Genomic DNA, 17,416 nt, shown 5'->3' with positions numbered 1-17,416 from the left:
CATGGGAAGGGGTTGCCAAGCTTCCCAAAATTACGAATCTCCAGAAATCTCAGCAAATATTTTTTCACCCAAACTGGATGATACTTTCAGGTAATGATCAGTACACTAAGGCGACTTGGTTCCCCAAATTTCGTTCTTCTATGTTGAAGCGTTCATTTCCAGTAACAGTTTGAATTTTTAGGTTTCACTCTGTTTTCTCCTATATTGATAGATGTATTTGGAACTCTAAATCCAACACGGTTTGTGCTAGCTTCTTGAAACTTGACACAACAAAGTAGTTTCACGTTCTATCTCTACGTTTTGTTTCCTCTTGATGTAGCCCTAAGCAGTGACTGGCGAGAAACACTTTCATGGGAAGGGGTTGCCAAGCTTCCCAAAATTACGAATCTCCAGAAATCTCAGCAAATATTTTTTCATCCAAACTGGATGATACTTTCAGGTAATGATCAGTACACTAAGGCGACTTGGTTCCCCAAATTTCGTTCTTCTATGTTGAAGCGTTCATTTCCAGTAACAGTTTGAATTTTTAGGTTTCACTCTGTTTTCTCCTATATTGATAGATGTATTTGGAACTCTAAATCCAACACGGTTTGTGCTAGCTTCTTGAAACTTGACACAACAAAGTAGTTTCACGTTCTATCTCTACGTTTTGTTTCCTCTTGATGTAGCCCTAAGCAGTGACTGGCGAGAAACACTTTCATGGGAAGGGGTTGCCAAGCTTCCCAAAATTACGAATCTCCAGAGATCTCAGCAAATATTTTTTCACCCAAACTGGATGATACTTTCAGGTAATGATCAGTACACTAAGGTGACTTGGTTCCCCAAATTTCGTTCTTCTATGTTGAAGCGTTCATTTTCAGTAACAGTTTGAATTTTTAGGTTTCACTCTGTTTTCTCCTATATTGATAGATGTATTTGGAACTCTAAATCCAACACGGTTTGTGCTAGCTTCTTGAAACTTGACACAACAAAGTAGTTTCACGTTCTATCTCTACGTTTTGTTTCCTCTTGATGTAGCCCTAAGCAGTGACTGGCGAGAAACACTTTCATAGGAAGGGGTTGCCAAGCTTCCCAAAATTACGAATCTCCAGAAATCTCAGCAAATATTTTTTCACCCAAACTGGATGATACTTTCAGGTAATGATCAGTACACTAAGGCGACTTGGTTACCCAAATTTCGTTCTTCTATGTTGAAGCGTTCATTTCCAGTAACAGTTTGAATTTGTAGGTTTCACTCTGTTTTCTCCTATATTGATAGATGTATTTGGAACTCTGAATCCAACACGGTTTGTGCTAGCTTCTTGAAAGTTGACACAACAAAGTAGTTTCACGTTCTATCTCTACGTTTTGTTGTTTCCTCTTGATGTAGCCCTAAGCAGTGACTGGCGAGAAACACTTTCATGGGAAGGGGTTGCCAAGCTTCCCAAAATTACGAATCTCCAGAAATCTCAGCAAATATTTTTTCACCCAAACTGGATGATACTTTCAGGTAATGATCAGTACACTAAGGCGACTTGGTTCCCCAAATTTCGTTCTTCTATGTTGAAGCGTTCATTTCCAGTAACAGTTTGAATTTTTAGGTTTCACTCTGTTTTCTCCTATATTGATAGATGTATTTGGAACTCTAAATCCAACACGGTTTGTGCTAGCTTCTTGAAACTTGACACAACAAAGTAGTTTCACGTTCTATCTCTACGTTTTGGTTCCTCTTGATGTAGCCCTAAGCAGTGACTGGCGAGAAACACTTTCATGGGAAGGGGTTGCCAAGCTTCCCAAAATTACGAATCTCCAGAAATCTCAGCAAATATTTTTTCACCCAAACTGGATGATACTTTCAGGTAATGATCAGTACACTAAGGCGACTTGGTTCCCCAAATTTCGTTCTTCTATGTTGAAGCGTTCATTTCCAGTAACAGTTTGAATTTTTAGGTTTCACTCTGTTTTCTCCTATATTGATAGATGTATTTGGAACTCTAAATCCAACACGGTTTGTGCTAGCTTCTTGAAACTTGACACAACAAAGTAGTTTCACGTTCTATCTCTACGTTTTGTTTCCTCTTGATGTAGCCCTAAGCAGTGACTGGCGAGAAACACTTTCATGGGAAGGGGTTGCCAAGCTTCCCAAAATTACGAATCTCCATAAATCTCAGCAAATATTTTTTCACCCAAACTGGATGATACTTTCAGGTAATGATCAGTACACTAAGGCGACTTGGTTCCCCAAATTTTGTTCTTCTATTTTGAAGCGTTCATTTCCAGTAACAGTTTGAAATTTTAGGTTTCACTCTGTTTTCTCCTATATTGATAGATGTATTTGGAACTCTAAATCCAACACAGTTTGTGCTAGCTTCTTGAAACTTGACACAACAAAGTAGTTTCACGTACTATCTCTACGTTTTGTTTCCTCTTGATGTAGCCCTAAGCAGTGACTGGCGAGAAACACTTTCATGGGAAGGGGTTGCCAAGCTTCCCAAAATTACGAATCTCCAGAAATCTCAGCAAACATTTTTTCACCCAAACTGGATGATACTTTCAGGTAATGATCAGTACACTAAGGCGACTTGGTTCCCCAAATTTCGTTCTTCTATGTTGAAGCGTTCATTTCCAGTATCAGTTTGAATTTTTAGGTTTCACTCTGTTTTCTCCTATATTGATAGATGTATTTGGAACTCTAAACCAACACGGTTTGTTCTAGCTTCTTGAAACTTGACACAACAAAGTAGTTTCAGGTTCTATCTCTACGTTTTGTTTCCTCTTGATGTAGCCCTAAGCAGTGACTGGCGAGAAACCCTTTCATGGAACGGTGTTGCCAAGCTTCCCAAAATTACGAATCTCCAGAAATCTCAGCAAATATTTTTTCACCCAAACTGGATGATACTTTCAGGTAATGATCAGTACACTAAGGCGACTTGGTTCCCCAAATTTCGTTCTTCTATGTTGAAGCGTTCATTTCCAGTAACAGTTTGAATTTTTAGGTTTCACTCTGTTTTCTCCTATATTGATAGATGTATTTGGAACTCTAAATCCAACACGGTTTGTGCTAGCTTCTTGAAACTTGACACAACAAAGTAGTTTCACGTTCTATCTCTATGTTTTGTTTCCTCTTGATGTAGCCCTAAGCAGTGACTGGCGAGAAACACTTTCATGGGAAGGGGTTGCCAAGCTTCCCAAAATTACGAATCTCCAGAAATCTCAGCAAATATTTTTTCACCCAAACTGGATGATACTTTCAGGTAATGATCAGTACACTAAGGCGACTTGGTTCCCCAAATTTCGTTCTTCTATTTGAAGCGTTCATTTCCAGTAACAGTTTGAATTTGTAGGTTTCACTCTGTTTTCTCCTATATTGATAGATGTATTTGGAACTCTAAATCCAACACGTTTTGTGCTAGCTTCTTGAAACTTGACACAACAACGTAGTTTCACGTTCTATCTCTACGTTTTGTTTCCTCTTGATGTAGCCCTAAGCAGTGACTGGCGAGAAACACTTTCATGGGAAGGGGTTGCCAAGCTTCCCAAAATTACGAATCTCCAGAAATCTCAGCAAATATTTTTTCACTCAAACTGGATGATACTTTCAGGTAATGATCAGTACACTAAGGCGACTTGGTTCCCCAAATTTCGTTCTTCTATGTTGAAGCGTTCATTTCCAGTAACAGTTTGAATTTTTAGGTTTCAATCTGTTTTCTCCTATATTGATAGATGTATTTGGAACTCTAAATCCAACACGGTTTGTGCTAGCTTCTTGAAACTTGACACAACAAAGTAGTTTCACGTTCTATCTCTACGTTTTGTTTCCTCTTGATGTAGCCCTAAGCAGTGACTGGCGAGAAACACTTTCATGGGAAGGGATTGCCAAGCTTCCAAAAATTACGAATCTCCAGAAATCTCAGCAAATAATTTTTCACCCAAACTGGATGATACTTTCAGGTAATGATCAGTACACTAAGGTAAGTTGGTTCCCCAAATTTTGTTCTTCTATGTTGAAGCGTTCATTTCCAGTAACAGTTTGAATTTTTAGGTTTCACTCTGTTTTCTCCTATATAGATAGATGTATTTGGAACTCTAAATCCAACACGGTTTGTGCTAGCTTCTTGAAACTTGACACAACAAAGTTGTTTCACGTTCTATCTCTACGTTTTGTTTCCTCTTGATGTAGCCCTAAGCAGTGACTGGCGAGAAACACTTTCATGGGAAGGGGTTGCCAAGCTTCCCAAAATTACGAATCTCCAGAAATCTCAGCAAATATTTTTTCACCCAAACTGGATGATACTTTCAGGTAATGATCAGTACACTAAGGCGACTTGGTTCCCCAAATTTCGTTCTTCTATGTTGAAGCGTTCATTTCCAGTAACAGTTTGAATTTTTAGGTTTCACTCTGTTTTCTCCTATATAGATAGATGTATTTGGAACTCTAAATCCAACACGGTTTGTGCTAGCTTCTTGAAACTTGACACAACAAAGTAGTTTCACGTTCTATCTCTACGTTTTGTTTCCTCTTGTTGTAGCCCTAAGCAGTGACTGGCGAGATACACTTTCATCGGAAGGGGTTGCCAAGCTTCCCAAAATTACGAATCTCCAGAAATCTCAGCAAATATTTTTTCACCCAAACTGGATGATACTTTCAGGTAATGATCAGTACACTAAGGCGACTTGGTTCCCCAAATTTCGTTCTTCTATGTTGAAGCGTTCATTTCCAGTAACAGTTTGAATTTTTAGGTTTCACTCTGTTTTCTCCTATATTGATAGATGTATTTGGAACTCTAAATCCAACACGGTTTGTGCTAGCTTCTTGAAACTTGACACAACAAAGTAGTTTCACGTTCTATCTCTACGTTTTGTTTCCTCTTGATGTAGCCCTAAGCAGTGACTGGCGAGAAACACTTTCATGGGAAGGGGTTGCCAAGCTTCCCAAAATTACGAATCTCCAGAAATCTCAGCAAATATTTTTTCACCCAAACTGGATGATACTTTCAGGTAATGATCAGTACACTAAGGCGACTTGGTTCCCCAAATTTCGTTCTTCTATGTTGAAGCGTTCATTTCCAGTAACAGTTTGAATTTTTAGGTTTCACTCTGTTTTCTCCTATATTGATAGATGTATTTGGAACTCTAAATCCAACACGGTTTGTGCTAGCTTCTTGAAACTTGACACAACAAAGTAGTTTCACGTTCTATCTCTACGTTTTGTTTCCTCTTGATGTAGCCCTAAGCAGTGACTGGCGAGAAACACTTTCATTGGAAGGGGTTGCCAAGCTTCCCAAAATGACGAATCTCCAGAAATCTCAGCAAATATTTTTTCACCCAAACTGGATGATACTTTCAGGTAATGATCAGTACACTAAGGCGACTTGGTTCCCCAAATTTCGTTCTTTTATGTTGAAGCGTTCATTTCCAGTAACAGTTTGAATTTGTAGGTTTCACTCTGTTTTCTCCTATATTGATAGATGTATTTGGAACTCTAAATCCAACACGGTTTGTGGTAGCTTCTTGAAACTTGACACAACAAAGTAGTTTCACGTTCTATCTCTACGTTTTGTTTCCTCTTGATGTAGCCCTAAGCAGTGACTGGCGAGAAACCCTTTCATGGAACGGGGTTGCCAAGCTTCCCAAAATTACGAATCTCCAGAAATCTCAGCAAATATTTTTTCACCCAAACTGGATGATACTTTCAGGTAATGATCAGTACACTAAGGCGACTTGGTTCCCCAAATTTCGTTCTTCTATGTTGAAGCGTTCATTTCCAGTAACAGTTTGAATTTTTAGGTTTCACTCTGTTTTCTCCTATATTGATAGATGTATTTGGAACTCTAAATCCAACACGGTTTGTGCTAGCTTCTTGAAACTTGACACAACAAAGTAGTTTCACGTTCTATCTCTACGTTTTGTTTCCTCTTGATGTAGCCCTAAGCAGTGACTGGCGAGAAACACTTTCATGGGAAGGGATTGCCAAGCTTCCAAAAATTACGAATCTCCAGAAATCTCAGCAAATAATTTTTCACCCAAACTGGATGATACTTTCAGGTAATGATCAGTACACTAAGGTAAGTTGGTTCCCCAAATTTTGTTCTTCTATGTTGAAGCGTTCATTTCCAGTAACAGTTTGAATTTTTAGGTTTCACTCTGTTTTCTCCTATATAGATAGATGTATTTGGAACTCTAAATCCAACACGGTTTGTGCTAGCTTCTTGAAACTTGACACAACAAAGTTGTTTCACGTTCTATCTCTACGTTTTGTTTCCTCTTGATGTAGCCCTAAGCAGTGACTGGCGAGAAACACTTTCAGGGGAAGGGGTTGCCAAGCTTCCCAAAATTACGAATCTCCAGAAATCTCAGCAAATATTTTTTCACCCAAACTGGATGATACTTTCAGGTAATGATCAGTACACTAAGGCGACTTGGTTCCCCAAATTTCGTTCTTCTATGTTGAAGCGTTCATTTCCAGTAACAGTTTGAATTTTTAGGTTTCACTCTGTTTTCTCCTATATAGATAGATGTATTTGGAACTCTAAATCCAACACGGTTTGTGCTAGCTTCTTGAAACTTGACACAACAAAGTAGTTTCACGTTCTATCTCTACGTTTTGTTTCCTCTTGTTGTAGCCCTAAGCAGTGACTGGCCAGAAACACTTTCATGGGAAGGGGTTGCCAAGCTTCCCAAAATTACGAATCTCCAGAAATCTCAGCAAATATTTTTTCACCCAAACTGGATGATACTTTCAGGTAATGATCAGTACACTAAGGCGACTTGGTTCCCCAAATTTCGTTCTTCTATGTTGAAGCGTTCATTTCCAGTAACAGTTTGAATTTTTAGGTTTCACTCTGTTTTCTCCTATATTGATAGATGTATTTGGAACTCTAAATCCAACACGGTTTGTGCTAGCTTCTTGAAACTTGACACAACAAAGTAGTTTCACGTTCTATCTCTACGTTTTGTTTCCTCTTGATGTAGCCCTAAGCAGTGACTGGCGAGAAACACTTTCATGGGAAGGGGTTGCCAAGCTTCCCAAAATTACGAATCTCCAGAAATCTCAGCAAATATTTTTTCACCCAAACTGGATGATACTTTCAGGTAATGATCAGTACACTAAGGCGACTTGGTTCCCCAAATTTCGTTCTTCTATGTTGAAGCGTTCATTTCCAGTAACAGTTTGAATTTTTAGGTTTCACTCTGTTTTCTCCTATATTGATAGATGTATTTGGAACTCTAAATCCAACACGGTTTGTGCTAGCTTCTTGAAACTTGACACAACAAAGTAGTTTCACGTTCTATCTCTACGTTTTGTTTCCTCTTGATGTAGCCCTAAGCAGTGACTGGCGAGAAACACTTTCATGGGAAGGGGTTGCCAAGCTTCCCAAAATTACGAATCTCCATAAATCTCAGCAAATATTTTTTCACCCAAACTGGATGATACTTTCAGGTAATGATCAGTACACTAAGGCGACTTGGTTCCCCAAATTTTGTTCTTCTATTTTGAAGCGTTCATTTCCAGTAACAGTTTGAATTTTTAGGTTTCACTCTGTTTTCTCCTATATTGATAGATGTATTTGGAACTCTAAATCCAACACAGTTTGTGCTAGCTTCTTGAAACTTGACACAACAAAGTAGTTTCACGTTCTATCTCTACGTTTTGTTTCCTCTTGATGTAGCCCTAAGCAGTGACTGGCGAGAAACACTTTCATGGGAAGGGGTTGCCAAGCTTCCCAAAATTACGAATCTCCAGAAATCTCAGCAAACATTTTTTCACCCAAACTGGATGATACTTTCAGGTAATGATCAGTACACTAAGGCGACTTGGTTCCCCAAATTTCGTTCTTCTATGTTGAAGCGTTCATTTCCAGTATCAGTTTGAATTTTTAGGTTTCACTCTGTTTTCTCCTATATTGATAGATGTATTTGGAACTCTAAATCCAACACGGTTTGTTCTAGCTTCTTGAAACTTGACACAACAATGTAGTTTCAGGTTCTATCTCTACGTTTTGTTTCCTCTTGATGTAGCCCTAAGCAGTGACTGGCGAGAAACCCTTTCATGGAACGGTGTTGCCAAGCTTCCCAAAATTACGAATCTCCAGAAATCTCAGCAAATATTTTTTCACCCAAACTGGATGATACTTTCAGGTAATGATCAGTACACTAATGCGACTTGGTTCCCCAAATTTCGTTCTTCTATGTTGAAGCGTTCATTTCCAGTAACAGTTTGAATTTTTAGGTTTCACTCTGTTTTCTCCTATATTGATAGATGTATTTGGAACACTAAATCCAACACGGTTTGTGCTAGCTTCTTGAAACTTGACACAACAAAGTAGTTTCACGTTCTATCTCTACATTTTGTTTCCTCTTGATGTAGCCCTAAGCAGTGACTGGCGAGAAACACTTTCATGGGAAGGGGTTGCCAAGCTTCCCAAAATTACGAATCTCCAGAGATCTCAGCAAATATTTTTTCACCCAAACTGGATGATACTTTCAGGTAATGATGAGTACACTAAGGCGACTTGGTTCCCCAAATTTCGTTCTTCTATGTTGAAGCGTTCATTTCCAGTAACAGTTTGAATTTTTAGGTTTCACTCTGTTTTCTCCTATATTGATAGATGTATTTGGAACTCTAAATCCAACACGGTTTGTGCTAGCTTCTTGAAACTTGACACAACAAAGTAGTTTCACGTTCTATCTCTACGTTTTGTTTCCTCTTGATGTAGCCCTAAACAGTGACTGGCCAGAAACACTTTCATGGGAAGGGGTTGCCAAGCTTCCCAAAATTACGAATCTCCAGAAATCTCAGCAAATATTTTTTCACCCAAACTGGATGATACTTTCAGGTAATGATCAGTACACTAAGGCGACTTGGTTCCCCAAATTTCGTTCTTCTATGTTGAAGCGTTCATTTCCAGTAACAGTTTGAATTTTTAGGTTTCACTCTGTTTTCTCCTATATTGATAGATGTATTTGGAACTCTAAATCCAACACGGTTTGTGCTAGCTTCTTGAAACTTGACACAACAAAGTAGTTTCACGTTCTATCTCTACGTTTTGTTTCCTCTTGATGTAGCCCTAAGCAGTGACTGGCGAGAAACACTTTCATGGGAAGGGGTTGCCAAGCTTCCCAAAATTACGAATCTCCAGAGATCTCAGCAAATATTTTTTCACCCAAACTGGATGATACTTTCAGGTAATGATCAGTACACTAAGGTGACTTGGTTCCCCAAATTTCGTTCTTCTATGTTGAAGCGTTCATTTTCAGTAACAGTTTGAATTTTTAGGTTTCACTCTGTTTTCTCCTATATTGATAGATGTATTTGGAACTCTAAATCCAACACGGTTTGTGCTAGCTTCTTGAAACTTGACACAACAAAGTAGTTTCACGTTCTATCTCTACGTTTTGTTTCCTCTTGATGTAGCCCTAAGCAGTGACTGGCGAGAAACACTTTCATGGGAAGGGGTTGCCAAGCTTCCCAAAATTACGAATCTCCAGAGATCTCAGCAAATATTTTTTCACCCAAACTGGATGATACTTTCAGGTAATGATCAGTACACTAAGGTGACTTGGTTCCCCAAATTTCGTTCTTCTATGTTGAAGCGTTCATTTTCAATAACAGTTTGAATTTTTAGGTTTCACTCTGTTTTCTCCTATATTGATAGATGTATTTGGAACTCTAAATCCAACACGGTTTGTGCTAGCTTCTTGAAACTTGACACAACAAAGTAGTTTCACGTTCTATCTCTACGTTTTGTTTCCTCTTGATGTAGCCCTAAGCAGTGACTGGCGAGAAACACTTTCATGGGAAGGGGTTGCCAAGCTTCCCAAAATTACGAATCTCCAGAAATCTCAGCAAATATTTTTTCACCCAAACTGGATGATACTTTCAGGTAATGATCAGTACACTAAGGCGACTTGGTTACCCAAATTTCGTTCTTCTATGTTGAAGCGTTCATTTCCAGTAACAGTTTGAATTTGTAGGTTTCACTCTGTTTTCTCCTATATTGATAGATGTATTTGGAACTCTAAATCCAACACGGTTTGTGCTAGCTTCTTGAAACTTGACACAACAAAGTAGTTTCACGTTCTATCTCTACGTTTTGTTGTTTCCTCTTGATGTAGCCCTAAGCAGTGACTGGCGAGAAACACTTTCATGGGAAGGGGTTGCCAAGCTTCCAAAAATTACGAATCTCCAGAAATCTCAGCAAATATTTTTTCACCCAAACTGGATGATACTTTCAGGTAATGATCAGTACACTAAGGCGACTTGGTTCCCCAAATTTCGTTCTTCTATGTTGAAGCGTTCATTTCCAGTAACAGTTTGAATTTTTAGGTTTCACTCTGTTTTCTCCTATATTGATAGATGTATTTGGAACTCTAAATCCAACACGGTTTGTGCTAGCTTCTTGAAACTTGACACAACAAAGTAGTTTCACGTTCTATCTCTACGTTTTGTTTCCTCTTGATGTAGCCCTAAGCAGTGACTGGCGAGAAACACTTTCATGGGAAGGGGTTGCCAAGGTTCCAAAAATTACGAATCTCCAGAAATCTCAGCAAATATTTTTTCACCCAAACTGGATGATACTCTCAGGTAATGATCAGTACACTAAGGCGACTTGGTTCCCCAAATTTCGTTCTTCTATGTTGAAGCGTTCATTTCCAGTAACAGTTTGAATTTTTAGGTTTCACTCTGTTTTCTCCTATATTGATAGATGTATTTGGAACTCTAAATCCAACACGGTTTGTGCTAGCTTCTTGAAACTTGACACAACAAAGTAGTTTCACGTTCTATCTCTACGTTTTGTTTCCTCTTGTTGTAGCCCTAAGCAGTGACTGGCGAGAAACACTTTCATGGGAAGGGGTTGCCAAGCTTCCAAAATTACGAATCTCCAGAAATCTCAGCAAATATTTTTTCACCCAAACTGGATGATACTCTCAGGTAATGATCAGTACACTAAGGCGACTTGTTTCCCCAAATTTCGTTCTTCTATGTTGAAGCGTTCATTTCCAGTAACAGTTTGAATTTTTAGGTTTCACTCTGTTTTCTCCTATATTGATAGATGTATTTGGAACTCTAAATCCAACACGGTTTGTGCTAGCTTCTTGAAACTTGACACAACAAAGTAGTTTCACGTTCTATCTCTACGTTTTGTTTCCTCTTGATGTAGCCCTAAGCAGTGACTGGCGAGAAACACTTTCATGGGAAGGGGATGCCAAGCTTCCCAAAATTACGAATCTCCAGAAATCTCAGCAAATATTTTTTCACCCAAACTGGATGATACTTTCAGGTAATGATCAGTACACTAAGGCGACTTGGTTCCCCAAATTTCGTTCTTCTATGTTGAAGCGTTCATTTCCAGTAACAGTTTGAATTTTTAGGTTTCACTCTGTTTTCTCCTATATTGATAGATGTATTTGGAACTCTAAATCCAACACGGTTTGTGGTAGCTTCTTGAAACTTGACACAACAAAGTAGTTTCACGTTCTATCTCTACGTTTTGTTTCCTCTTGATGTAGCCCTAAACAGTGACTGGCCAGAAACACTTTCATGGGAAGGGGTTGCCAAGCTTCCCAAAATTACGAATCTCCAGAAATCTCAGCAAATATTTTTTCACCCAAACTGGATGATACTTTCAGGTAATGATCAGTACACTAAGGCGACTTGGTTCCCCAAATTTCGTTCTTCTATGTTGAAGCGTTCATTTCCAGTAACAGTTTGAATTTTTAGGTTTCACTCTGTTTTCTCCTATATTGATAGATGTATTTGGAACTCTAAATCCAACACGGTTTGTGCTAGCTTCTTGAAACTTGACACAACAAAGTAGTTTCACGTTCTATCTCTACGTTTTGTTTCCTCTTGATGTAGCCCTAAGCAGTGACTGGCGAGAAACACTTTCATGGGAAGGGGTTGCCAAGCTTCCCAAAATTACGAATCTCCAGAGATCTCAGCAAATATTTTTTCACCCAAACTGGATGATACTTTCAGGTAATGATCAGTACACTAAGGCGACTTGGTTCCCCAAATTTCGTTCTTCTATGTTGAAGCGTTCATTTCCAGTAACAGTTTGAATTTTTAGGTTTCACTCTGTTTTCTCCTATATGGATAGATGTATTTGGAACTCTGAATCCAACACGGTTTGTGCTAGCTTCTTGAAAGTTGACACAACAAAGTAGTTTCACGTTCTATCTCTACGTTTTGTTGTTTCCTCTTGATGTAGCCCTAAGCAGTGACTGGCGAGAAACACTTTCATGGGAAGGGGTTGCCAAGCTTCCCAAAATTACGAATCTCCAGAAATCTCAGCAAATATTTTTTCACCCAAACTGGATGATACTTTCAGGTAATGATCAGTACACTAAGGCGACTTGGTTCCCCAAATTTCGTTCTTCTATGTTGAAGCGTTCATTTCCAGTAACAGTTTGAATTTTTAGGTTTCACTCTGTTTTCTCCTATATTGATAGATGTATTTGGAACTCTAAATCCAACACGGTTTGTGCTAGCTTCTTGAAACTTGACACAACAAAGTAGTTTCACGTTCTATCTCTACGTTTTGTTTCCTCTTGATGTAGCCCTAAGCAGTGACTGGCGAGAAACACTTTCATGGGAAGGGGTTGCCAAGCTTCCCAAAATTACGAATCTCCAGAAATCTCAGCAAACATTTTTTCACCCAAACTGGATGATACTTTCAGGTAATGATCAGTACACTAAGGCGACTTGGTTCCCCAAATTTCGTTCTTCTATGTTGAAGCGTTCATTTCCAGTATCAGTTTGAATTTTTAGGTTTCACTCTGTTTTCTCCTATATTGATAGATGTATTTGGAACTCTAAATCCAACACGGTTTGTTCTAGCTTCTTGAAACTTGACACAACAAAGTAGTTTCAGGTTCTATCTCTACGTTTTGTTTCCTCTTGATGTAGCCCTAAGCAGTGACTGGCGAGAAACCCTTTCATGGAACGGTGTTGCCAAGCTTCCCAAAATTACGAATCTCCAGAAATCTCAGCAAATATTTTTTCACCCAAACTGGATGATACTTTCAGGTAATGATCAGTACACTAAGGCGACTTGGTTCCCCAAATTTCGTTCTTCTATGTTGAAGCGTTCATTTCCAGTAACAGTTTGAATTTTTAGGTTTCACTCTGTTTTCTCCTATATTGATAGATGTATTTGGAACTCTAAATCCAACACGGTTTGTGCTAGCTTCTTGAAACTTGACACAACAAAGTAGTTTCACGTTCTATCTCTATGTTTTGTTTCCTCTTGATGTAGCCCTAAGCAGTGACTGGCGAGAAACACTTTCATGGGAAGGGGTTGCCAAGCTTCCCAAAATTACGAATCTCCAGAAATCTCAGCAAATATTTTTTCACCCAAACTGGATGATACTTTCAGGTAATGATCAGTACACTAAGGCGACTTGGTTCCCCAAATTTCGTTCTTCTATTTGAAGCGTTCATTTCCAGTAACAGTTTGAATTTGTAGGTTTCACTCTGTTTTCTCCTATATTGATAGATGTATTTGGAACTCTAAATCCAACACGTTTTGTGCTAGCTTCTTGAAACTTGACACAACAACGTAGTTTCACGTTCTATCTCTACGTTTTGTTTCCTCTTGATGTAGCCCTAAGCAGTGACTGGCGAGAAACACTTTCATGGGAAGGGGTTGCCAAGCTTCCCAAAATTACGAATCTCCAGAAATCTCAGCAAATATTTTTTCACTCAAACTGGATGATACTTTCAGGTAATGATCAGTACACTAAGGCGACTTGGTTCCCCAAATTTCGTTCTTCTATGTTGAAGCGTTCATTTCCAGTAACAGTTTGAATTTTTAGGTTTCAATCTCTTTTCTCCTATATTGATAGATGTATTTGGAACTCTAAATCCAACACGGTTTGTGCTAGCTTCTTGAAACTTGACACAACAAAGTAGTTTCACGTTCTATCTCTACGTTTTGTTTCCTCTTGATGTAGCCCTAAGCAGTGACTGGCGAGAAACACTTTCATGGGAAGGGATTGCCAAGCTTCCAAAAATTACGAATCTCCAGAAATCTCAGCAAATAATTTTTCACCCAAACTGGATGATACTTTCAGGTAATGATCAGTACACTAAGGTAAGTTGGTTCCCCAAATTTTGTTCTTCTATGTTGAAGCGTTCATTTCCAGTAACAGTTTGAATTTTTAGGTTTCACTCTGTTTTCTCCTATATAGATAGATGTATTTGGAACTCTAAATCCAACACGGTTTGTGCTAGCTTCTTGAAACTTGACACAACAAAGTTGTTTCACGTTCTATCTCTACGTTTTGTTTCCTCTTGATGTAGCCCTAAGCAGTGACTGGCGAGAAACACTTTCATGGGAAGGGGTTGCCAAGCTTCCCAAAATTACGAATCTCCAGAAATCTCAGCAAATATTTTTTCACCCAAACTGGATGATACTTTCAGGTAATGATCAGTACACTAAGGCGACTTGGTTCCCCAAATTTCGTTCTTCTATGTTGAAGCGTTCATTTCCAGTAACAGTTTGAATTTTTAGGTTTCACTCTGTTTTCTCCTATATAGATAGATGTATTTGGAACTCTAAATCCAACACGGTTTGTGCTAGCTTCTTGAAACTTGACACAACAAAGTAGTTTCACGTTCTATCTCTACGTTTTGTTTCCTCTTGTTGTAGCCCTAAGCAGTGACTGGCGAGAAACACTTTCATCGGAAGGGGTTGCCAAGCTTCCCAAAATTACGAATCTCCAGAAATCTCAGCAAATATTTTTTCACCCAAACTGGATGATACTTTCAGGTAATGATCAGTACACTAAGGCGACTTGGTTCCCCAAATTTCGTTCTTCTATGTTGAAGCGTTCATTTCCAGTAACAGTTTGAATTTTTAGGTTTCACTCTGTTTTCTCCTATATTGATAGATGTATTTGGAACTCTAAATCCAACACGGTTTGTGCTAGCTTCTTGAAACTTGACACAACAAAGTAGTTTCACGTTCTATCTCTACGTTTTGTTTCCTCTTGATGTAGCCCTAAACAGTGACTGGCGAGAAACACTTTCATGGGAAGGGGTTGCCAAGCTTCCCAAAATTACGAATCTCCAGAAATCTCAGCAAATATTTTTTCACCCAAACTGGATGATACTTTCAGGTAATGATCAGTACACTAAGGCGACTTGGTTCCCCAAATTTCGTTCTTCTATGTTGAAGCGTTCATTTCCAGTAACAGTTTGAATTTTTAGGTTTCACTCTGTTTTCTCCTATATTGATAGATGTATTTGGAACTCTAAATCCAACACGGTTTGTGCTAGCTTCTTGAAACTTGACACAACAAAGTAGTTTCACGTTCTATCTCTACGTTTTGTTTCCTCTTGATGTAGCCCTAAGCAGTGACTGGCGAGAAACACTTTCATTGGAAGGGGTTGCCAAGCTTCCCAAAATGACGAATCTCCAGAAATCTCAGCAAATATTTTTTCACCCAAACTGGATGATACTTTCAGGTAATGATCAGTACACTAAGGCGACTTGGTTCCCCAAATTTCGTTCTTTTATGTTGAAGCGTTCATTTCCAGTAACAGTTTGAATTTGTAGGTTTCACTCTGTTTTCTCCTATATTGATAGATGTATTTGGAACTCTAAATCCAACACGGTTTGTGGTAGCTTCTTGAAACTTGACACAACAAAGTAGTTTCACGTTCTATCTCTACGTTTTGTTTCCTCTTGATGTAGCCCTAAGCAGTGACTGGCGAGAAACCCTTTCATGGAACGGGGTTGCCAAGCTTCCCAAAATTACGAATCTCCAGAAATCTCAGCAAATATTTTTTCACCCAAACTGGATGATACTTTCAGGTAATGATCAGTACACTAAGGCGACTTGGTTCCCCAAATTTCGTTCTTCTATGTTGAAGCGTTCATTTCCAGTAACAGTTTGAATTTTTAGGTTTCACTCTGTTTTCTCCTATATTGATAGATGTATTTGGAACTCTAAATCCAACACGGTTTGTGCTAGCTTCTTGAAACTTGACACAACAAAGTAGTTTCACGTTCTATCTCTACGTTTTGTTTCCTCTTGATGTAGCCCTAAGCAGTGACTGGCGAGAAACACTTTCATGGGAAGGGATTGCCAAGCTTCCAAAAATTACGAATCTCCAGAAATCTCAGCAAATAATTTTTCACCCAAACTGGATGATACTTTCAGGTAATGATCAGTACACTAAGGTAAGTTGGTTCCCCAAATTTTGTTCTTCTATGTTGAAGCGTTCATTTCCAGTAACAGTTTGAATTTTTAGGTTTCACTCTGTTTTCTCCTATATAGATAGATGTATTTGGAACTCTAAATCCAACACGGTTTGTGCTAGCTTCTTGAAACTTGACACAACAAAGTTGTTTCACGTTCTATCTCTACGTTTTGTTTCCTCTTGATGTAGCCCTAAGCAGTGACTGGCGAGAAACACTTTCAGGGGAAGGGGTTGCCAAGCTTCCCAAAATTACGAATCTCCAGAAATCTCAGCAAATATTTTTTCACCCAAACTGGATGATACTTTCAGGTAATGATCAGTACACTAAGGCGACTTGGTTCCCCAAATTTCGTTCTTCTATGTTGAAGCGTTCATTTCCAGTAACAGTTTGAATTTTTAGGTTTCACTCTGTTTTCTCCTATATAGATAGATGTATTTGGAACTCTAAATCCAACACGGTTTGTGCTAGCTTCTTGAAACTTGACACAACAAAGTAGTTTCACGTTCTATCTCTACGTTTTGTTTCCTCTTGTTGTAGCCCTAAGCAGTGACTGGCCAGAAACACTTTCATGGGAAGGGGTTGCCAAGCTTCCCAAAATTACGAATCTCCAAAAATCTCAGCAAATATTTTTTCACCCAAACTGGATGATACTTTCAGGTAATGATCAGTACACTAAGGCGACTTGGTTCCCCAAATTTCGTTCTTCTATGTTGAAGCGTTCATTTCCAGTAACAGTTTGAATTTTTAGGTTTCACTCTGTTTTCTCCTATATTGATAGATGTATTTGGAACTCTAAATCCAACACGGTTTGTGCTAGCTTCTTGAAACTTGACACAACAAAGTAGTTTCACGTTCTATCTCTACGTTTTGTTTCCTCTTGATGTAGCCCTAAGCAGTGACTGGCGAGAAACACTTTCATGGGAAGGGGTTGCCAAGCTTCCCAAAATTACGAATCTCCAGAAATCTCAGCAAATATTTTTTCACCCAAACTGGATGATACTTTCAGGTAATGATCAGTACACTAAGGCGACTTGGTTCCCCAAATTTCGTTCTTCTATGTTGAAGCGTTCATTTCCAGTAACAGTTTGAATTTTTAGGTTTCACTCTGTTTTCTCCTATATTGATAGATGTATTTGGAACTCTAAATCCAACACGGTTTGTGCTAGCTTCTTGAAACTTGACACAACAAAGTAGTTTCACGTTCTATCTCTACGTTTTGTTTCCTC

This window comes from Spermophilus citellus (assembly GCF_964194105.1).
Source record: "Spermophilus citellus genome assembly, chromosome: 2".
Classification (NCBI taxonomy): Eukaryota; Metazoa; Chordata; class Mammalia; order Rodentia; family Sciuridae; genus Spermophilus; species Spermophilus citellus.
This window is presented reverse-complemented; position numbering follows the sequence as displayed.